Here is an 8,586-nt window from a genome sequence, read left to right as displayed (position 1 = left end):
GACGCCGCCGGGCCGGCTCCAGGCACCTGGCGCCCCGCTGCCCCCGGATGCCGGGCTGGGGCTGAGGCCGTGGGCACCACCAGGCCGGACTCTTAAGTCACAGCCTGGGCCCAAGTCCCTGGTAACTTTTTTTCCTTTTTTTTAAGGTCTGTTTGCCCAGTTCCAGTGGCGAAGAGAAGCCAAAGTACAGGGCAGAGGGTGCAGAGGGAGCCCAGCCCGGTAGGGGTGTGGGTGCGCGGGCACCTCCCTCGCTGTTTGTATTGGCACCAGGCGCAGGTGCCAGGCGGGACGTGTGCGCGGGGCACCCATCCCCGCGGCCACCGCGGGTTCATGTGTCTGCGGTTTATCCATAACCGGAGCACGCCTTTGCCGGGTTCCGCCGCTGTGTTCTATCCTTTGCCCTCCTTGTAGCCTATGCTCTTTTCTGTTTACTTCTCGGTGTCGCCCGTACAGCCTTCCAGGTGGGAAGGCGTGTGGACATGGCTTCCCTTCCTCCCGGCCCGGGGTGGCAGGAGCCATGGGCCAGCTGGGGTGTTCTCAGGCGCCCTTTGCCCCCAGCGTTCCGCTCAGCCATTCCCGAGCTCGTGTTTATAGGCCCCTCAGCACTGCAGAACGTTAGCTCTGAAGGGACAGCAGAGATCTTGTCATCCCAACGCTTTTCATTCCAAGGACTCTTTTATTATTATTATTATTATTATGTTTTCATCCCAGGACCCCATATCTTGCAAGATTTTTGTCACTTAAATGAAATCACATACATCACTGTCGTGGCTGCAATGCTAATAAGCAATAAAGTTAAGTAAGTGTCCACAAACACCAGGCACTGTTCCCTGGAAGTGCTCGCTTAATTTTGGCTGTCACTCCTCTAATCCAGGGATAATCACCCGCGGAAGAATGAAATCAGATATTGCAGAAATCAGATAAATAACCCGGCTAACAATATATGGTCTGCCAGTCACATCCCAGAAATTACTATGATGTCATCAACAGCAAATTAGGATTTCTGATAAGTGTGCGGCAACCAGGGTTAACCCACAGAGTTGATGGAATGCCTGCCGAAAGGAAAGAAGCTTGACGTTTTGTCTAATGGCAGTTTCCAGAAGGCTTTCTGGAATAGTGTCCACAGCTTGTGGGCCTCTCCCTTCCCTCTGCCTCTGCTCTGCAGCTCTTCCTGTCCTCCTCTGTTGGAGGTGTGGAGGTTCCATCAGTTATCCCCGTGTCAATTACCTTCTCTTGGTCTTTTAAAAACTCTCCCTTGCTCCTGGCTGCCTCCTTTCCACCAATTGTCTCTTTTTAGTGAAACACATCCATGGACTCTGTGTCTGTGTGTGGACCTCTCCATCTCTCCTGCTCTGACAAGTGTCTAGAAAGAGTCGTGTTGACTTTGCACTGTCTACTTGCTCCACTCCCATTCCCCCTTCTCCGTAACTCTCAAATATGTTGCCTCTTCTCATCCGCTTGCTGTCGTTGCCTTGGGTAAGTCATGTTTTCTTGCCTGACTTTCTTATAATTTTAACTCATCTTCCTCAAGTCTGGCTCGAAAATTCAGTCTCTACTGCCTCGCTAACATACTTCTGATCAGACTGAACTTTCTTCAGCTCAAATGTGGATGATGCTTAAAGCTAGTTAGTGGCTCCACATTTATTTGTCTACCCTTCCATGGTACAGAATGTTTACTAGTGCTCAGCAGGTTACCTCACCTCCCAATGGTCTGATAAAGAGAAACCATCTGATAGGAACACTTTCAACCTATTTTCTCAACATGTATAATTTCAAAAAACAAAACAAAAAAACACCCTGTCACATTTCATCTTCCTTTTATTTATTTGTAAACCAAATATTTATTTCCCATTGTACTACAGGAAGCCATGGGGATAAAACAGGACAGGATACGGACACTGACATGGAGCAGCCAGTTCAGTAAGAGGAGTGCAGTTCTGAAGCGAGAATCTTTTGGAACAAACAGTTCCTGCTGTACTGTGTTCATTTATTGCTGTTTATACCGATGTGATTTTGTTTCACCACGTATAATTGACATAACATTAGTTTCGGAAGTATAATGCAATGATTTTTGTATATATTGCAAATGATCAACACAGAAAGTCCAGTTAATATAGTTAATACATTCATCACCATACAGTTATAGATTTTTTTCTCGTGATTACAAGTTTTAAAGTCTACTCTCTTAACAACTTTGAAATATGAAATACAGTATTATTTTTTAATATCTTTTATTGATTTTTTTACAGAGAGGAAGGGAGAGGGATAGAGAGTTAGAAACATCGATGAGAGAGAAACATCGATCAGCCGCCCCCTGCACACTCTCCACTGGGTATGTGCCCACAACCAAGGTACATGCCCTTGACCAGAAGCAAACCTGGGACCCCTGAGTCCACAGGCTGACTCTCCAACCATTGAGCGAAACCGGCTAGGACTGAAATACAGTATTATTAACTGTAGTTTCCTCTGACTTGAAAATGTTCTCTTCCCTCTTCCCAAGCTATCTCTTTCATCTGTGTCCTTGACTGCATCAATACCATTTCATTTGAGAACCTGGTCTTTTAAGATTCCTTCTTTATTTTTACTTTCAATTTATTCCTCTTCACTGTTTATGATATACTTCCCATGTAAAGTACCTTCCTTAATTCACTACAGTCTCTTCTCCCTTAACCATCAAACTTCTTGAGGTTCAGTCTATGATTACTGTTCCTATTTTTTCCGACTACTTGTTGGTTCTTTAAACACTTGAAAATTGACTTCTGCTCCTATTATTTTACTTAAAGCACTCTTTCAAATGTCAGCCGAAACCTAAGTGACCAAATCCAATGTCTTTATCTTAGCTTTATCTTTCTTGATTATGTAGCATAGTTGAAATATTTGCTTTCTTAAAATCTTCTCTTTGTGGCTTCCGTGCTGCTGCATCCTTCTGGCTCTCTTCTTTCCTTTCCCAGGCATCGCCAAGAAGAGCTCTCTTGCTTTTTCAAACCCTCTATATGAAAGTGATTGGCCTCAATTATCCAAGCGTGAACCTGGGTTCCTTTCATTTGCTCCAGAATTCTCTCACATAGGGAGAGCCTTGTTGAGTATCTCATGGTACCTCAGACTCAGTGTGTTGGAAATTAATTTTGTTTTCCTTGTAAACCCATTCATGCTGTTATGCTTACCATTTAGTTCATTGATACCAATGTCCTTCATGTTATTCTTCTAATCTTTGACTCATCTTCTTTCTCCTCTGCCTTATTTAAAGTATGGTTTTTAATGGGGATGAGGTGTGTTTACAAGATGAGCTACTGGACAGTCAGAACCAAGTAATAAAACTTCTATTTACAGTTAATTCCTGTTAAAAAGTGATTAAAGAAAATAAAGTTTGTTTATATCACTTTTTGGAGAACTACAAAATAGGGTGATGGTAGAAAGCTTTTATTGGATAAAGAATAAAGAACAAGGAAGAGAAAGATAGAAAAGAGCTGGTTGGCTAGGCCACATAGTCAACGTTTTTGGGACGAGAAGAAACAGGGAAATCAGTACAGAGCCCAGAGTTTGCTTGGCATTTGGGATTGGCTGACTGGATATACTGCATTCTGCTTAAGCAGAGTGTTTACAGGGACAGGAAAGTTATCTAAGTTTTGGTTTTCTGATGTGGCACCCTGGGGGAGAAGAAGCTTCATCTTGGGCCTAGAAAGTTATTTCAACATTCCTCAGTATAATAAAATTAGGCTTCATTAATATTCCATGTAAGGACTTCCCCTGGGCCTCTGATTTGGCCTTTATGTAGAGCCATGCCAAGAGTACTTGGAAAGGAATCCTCAGGGCAGGGCATATTGTGCCTATGAGCCTGTCCAATGGATTCACAGATTATGTTATCTATTTTCACTTAAACTCACAAAATAGAAGGTGACTTTTAATATCCCTATGGGGAATGTGAATTGAAGATGATTCTAATTAATAAGCCCTAGTAAACAAGAAGAACATACAGAATTGGATCTCCTAAAACAAGCTATTCATCAGTTACATTATATAGTTTAAAAAATATATATGCATAACCATTGGACACAGACAATAGTGTGTTGAAGACCTGGGTAGGTGGAGGGAATAAAGGGGGTAAATGGGGAAGAAAGGGGGACACCTGTAATACTTTGAACAATAAAGATTTCTTAAAGTATGTGGATATATCAGATATATATAATATATAAACACAGGTCGTATAGCATACATTTACATATGTGTATATGTGTGTGTGTGTGTGTGTGTGTGTGTGTGTGTGTGTATAAAACTTCTGCAAAAAAACCAAAAAATTTTGAAATTATCAAATTATTTGAAATAAGAATTTACATGCAGTCATTGTAAACCATGGCTCTTGCTCTAAGTTTATGATACCTTGAGATGAGAGTTACTACTGATATGAAGCCATCATCAAAAATTGTCAAATTAAGCATCCAAACGTGAATTAAAGCTCTCCCTTTTGAGAGCAAGAAGAAATTTGTGAGCATGTGTGTGCGAAGGTCCAGAAGAGTCCACCCCAAGATGTGCCTCAGTGATAAGCCGATAATTTTGAGCTAAAGGCAATTTTGGCTGCAGGCTCCAGAGATACTTGTCTCTCCTCCCTGCCGCCCCTTAACTACCTAGAAGAATTTGAGTTGAGACCTTGCCCATAAGATAAGTTCTTTTAACTTATCTATAAAGCAGGGAAAACTTTTTATTAAAGGTCTGCTCTTATCATCTTGCCATGACTGTTTGAAGTCCCCAAGGCACCTACCCTCATCCCTAGCTAAGAATGTCTTATACACATACCTCAGTCCCTCTTTCTATCTGACTCTCCTGTAGGTGAGGTGCACGTGTGCATGATATTAAATCTGCCTCTTGTTGGTTTATTTGGCCAGCCAAAAAGAACCAGAGAAGGGTAAGGGGAACTTTTCCCCTTTCCCACATATGAATGTTTCAAATCATATGCATTTATATTAGTCTACTAGTAGAGGAGTACATATTTTATAACTAAATACATATGCCTGTAGTTGGAGGGGTGTGTGCTCAAATTTTTAACTGGTATGAATGCATGGTCAAAAAACAAAAATCACTTACTTAATCAATCACTGTATCCTGTTCATTCCACCTTCCTCAAAGCTCATTTCTTCTCCCCACAATGCTATGGTTTAGGCTCCAACCTGACCATGGCAACAGGTTTCGCCTGGCCTCCTTATCTCTAACTTTTCACTTTCACATCTCTTTTCTACAATTGCTGCTAGAATTATTTGTCTTAGGCTTATATTGATCTTGTTATTTCCCTGCTTAAACACTTCGTTGGCTCCCCATTGGAACAAAATGAATTCCCAGCTCCTGACATGATTTGGCCGAAATCTCCATTTCTTCTGTTTAGCTCTCATTCTACCTAAACATGCTAAACTACAAGCCAGGAACATTAGTATATGTCGCTTTTCCCTTTCTATTCCCTTCACTTCTTTTTCCCTCCACTTCATATTCTACTTATTTAAAAATCGTCTTTCTTTTTCCTCTCCAGCTTTATTGAAATATAATTTACAAGTAAAATTGCTTATATTATAGTGTACAATGTGGTGATTTGATATACACATAATTTGTGAAATGATTACCACAATCAGAAAAAATTTTCTCCTTCAAAGACCTGCTCTGTTTTGCCTCATCCATGAAGTTATCCCCATGGCTTTTTAACAGAATACAGTATAACTCTTTATCAGAATACAGTATAAACCTCTGATTTATCATAGTTCTTTGTTTCTGTCTATGCTTAAGTGTGTATTCAGCACAGGCACCATCCAGTCAGATCAGAGATCTTCCTTGTGTGGGAAATTGTCAGTTTTGTCTTTTGGGATAAATGCCAATGTGCCTTATAGTCTATTCAGTTATTATGTTTATCTTCCTCTTCTTCAGTCTCCTCCCTTCAGATTTTATGCACTGGGCCACAGGGAGTTAGTACTTTTTGTATTATTTGTAGGGGAAAATTGTGAAAGACTTGGAAATGGACCAAGATATGGTTGTCCTCAATGGAAAACTGGGCATTGTCCAGGTTCTTTGATTCTGTAGTGTCTCTGTATCTTTTATTGCCTTTGAATTATTTTACATTGCTCTAAGTTATATAATACATAAACTAATGCAAATTATTTTGCCCATAGAAATGCAAATTGTATCTTGTTGAGATTCATTTGATTATTGCCCTGTGGATTGTGAGCAGTTTTGAAGTTTTATATTTGTTTAGCAAATTTATTTCACCATTCTTAATGTCCATGTATGTGAAGTTCTTTGAATTTTCCTTTGAACCAATTATAATCTTACTGGTTCCCTCACTAATTAACGAATTAAATAAAAGCATGTTCATTTTATATCTATATGGAAGTCATGCTATAGTATCTTCTAAAAATTATCTTTTAGTTCATGAATATGCCTTGAACTTCATAAATATTATTTCTTAAATTCAGGTTAAATATCATTTAATGAGGAACCCTGGAAGAAATTGAGACACTTTTCTTCTTAGAATTTTTATGATTATGGAGTAGAGAAATATTTTCCAAGTTGAATTTTGGCTTGTCTAAACAAGTGAACAATTTCCTGTCAAAGATTGAAAACTTATTTTTATCACAATGAAATTGAACATTAGCTTTTGGATTCTTTGATCACGTTGAGTGTACACAAAACACAACAAAAACCAAATGTCCAATTTTTATTTACTCAAATATTCAAAAACCAAATCAAAAGAATAAGAAATTCTAAAGTTTTATTCAGTTATTTTGTTATATGTTTTTAATCTGTATTTTTTTTAATCTGGAGGATTTCATCTTGAAAAAAATTATATAGAAATCTTCTCATTTGGAAGTTGTATAAAGTAAACATTTCATATGTGATAAGTCTTTTTTTTAAAGGCTTATTTTTTAAATATATTTTTATTGATTTCAGAGAGGAAGGGAGAGGTAGAGAGCGATAGAAGCATCAATGATGAGAGAGAATCATTGATAGGTTGCCTCCTGAATGCCTTTTACTGGGGATGGAGCCCGCAACCCAGGCATGTGCCCCTGCTGGAATTGAACCTGGGACCCTTCAGTCCGCAAGCCAACGCTCTATCCACTGAGCCAAACCAGCTAGGGCTATAATAAGTCTTAAAAATAAGAATCATATCCTGAATTCACCTTATATCCACACCTGTCCTTCTTGTCTTCAGACTGGGAAATGCTCGAGAGTCAACCTTGAGTCTCTGATTTTTTCTGTTTAAATTCTCTGCTTATCTCAGTTGTATTCTGTTTCTCCCACCTTTTCAGCTTCTATCTCCTTTCCTTCTGTTAGCAATTGTTTCCCCAGATGTCTGTACTTTTGGGAAAGTGCTTTACTGTACCCTGGTAGCCTCGTTCGCTTGACTGGTTTGGACCAAGGTAAAAGAAGAGGACATGAGAAAAAAGTGGGCAGACTGGAGACAGATTTCAGAAGTAAAATCGATAGAAATTGATGGATTGCATGTGGGAGATAAGGGAGAGGGAGAATCAAGGGTGACTTCTGTTTCTGGCTTGAACAACTGGTGGCTTCAAGGACCGCTTACTTACATGGGAAAGACTGGATTGGGGACAAGCTTGGGAAAGATTATCATACATTTCTTCCGTCTCTTTTTGTTTATATTGAAGTATGCTTAAAAATTAAAACCCAGAAAATACAATACATGTTACATTTTCATGTGTGAAATTTGGCCCCACTTCACCACCATCAATACCCATCTTCCTAATCCCCAACTTTATTTTATTTATTTTTTAATATATTTTATTGATTTGTTACAGAGAGGAAGGGAGAGGGATAGAGAGTTAGAAACATCGATGAGAGAGAAACATCGATCAGCTGCCTCCTGCACACTCCCTACTGGGGGTGTGCCCACAACCAAGGTACATGCCCTTGACCGGAATCGAACCTGGGACCCTTGAGTCCACAGGCTGACACTCTATACACTGAGCCAAACCAGTTAGGGCCTAACCCCCAACTTAAAAAAAAAATTTATTGTTGAGAGTATTACTGATGTCCCTAATTCCCCCACCCCTTTTTGTCCCCCTCCACCCGGCTTCAGCCCCACCCCAGGCCTTCACCGGACTATTGTCTATGTCTATGGGTTATGCATATACGCTTATACCTTCTTTGGTTAATGCCTTCCCATCCCCCCACCCGCGCACCTTCCCTCTCAGATCTGTCCTTCTGTTCATGCTTCCATGTCTCTGGACTTATTTTGTTCATTAGTTTATATTGTTCATTAGATTCCATATATAAGTGAGATCATATTTGTCTTTCTCTAACTGGCTTATTTTGCTTAGCATAATAATCTCTAGGTATATCCATTGTGTCTCACAGGGTACAATGCCCCTTTTTACAGCTGCATAGTATTCCATTGTGCCTTCAATACCCCTTTGTAGGAAAGAAAATTGCACCTCCTGCTCCCAAGTTGCACATTTCTCTTTTCAGGTGAAAGCAACTTGCCAGTTAAAGAAATAAAGGGAGAGAGGGATGGTCGTGTAACAATTATTTTGCCCTAAGTCTTCCTCAACGGCGAAGACAAATTCTCCTTTCTGTAGGATAGTTGTTTTATTA

This window comes from Myotis davidii, unplaced genomic scaffold (assembly GCF_000327345.1).
Source record: "Myotis davidii unplaced genomic scaffold, ASM32734v1 scaffold187, whole genome shotgun sequence".
Lineage (NCBI taxonomy): Eukaryota > Metazoa > Chordata > Mammalia > Chiroptera > Vespertilionidae > Myotis > Myotis davidii.
The sequence above is the reverse complement of the archived record's forward strand: the minus strand, read 5'-3'. Positions refer to the sequence as shown.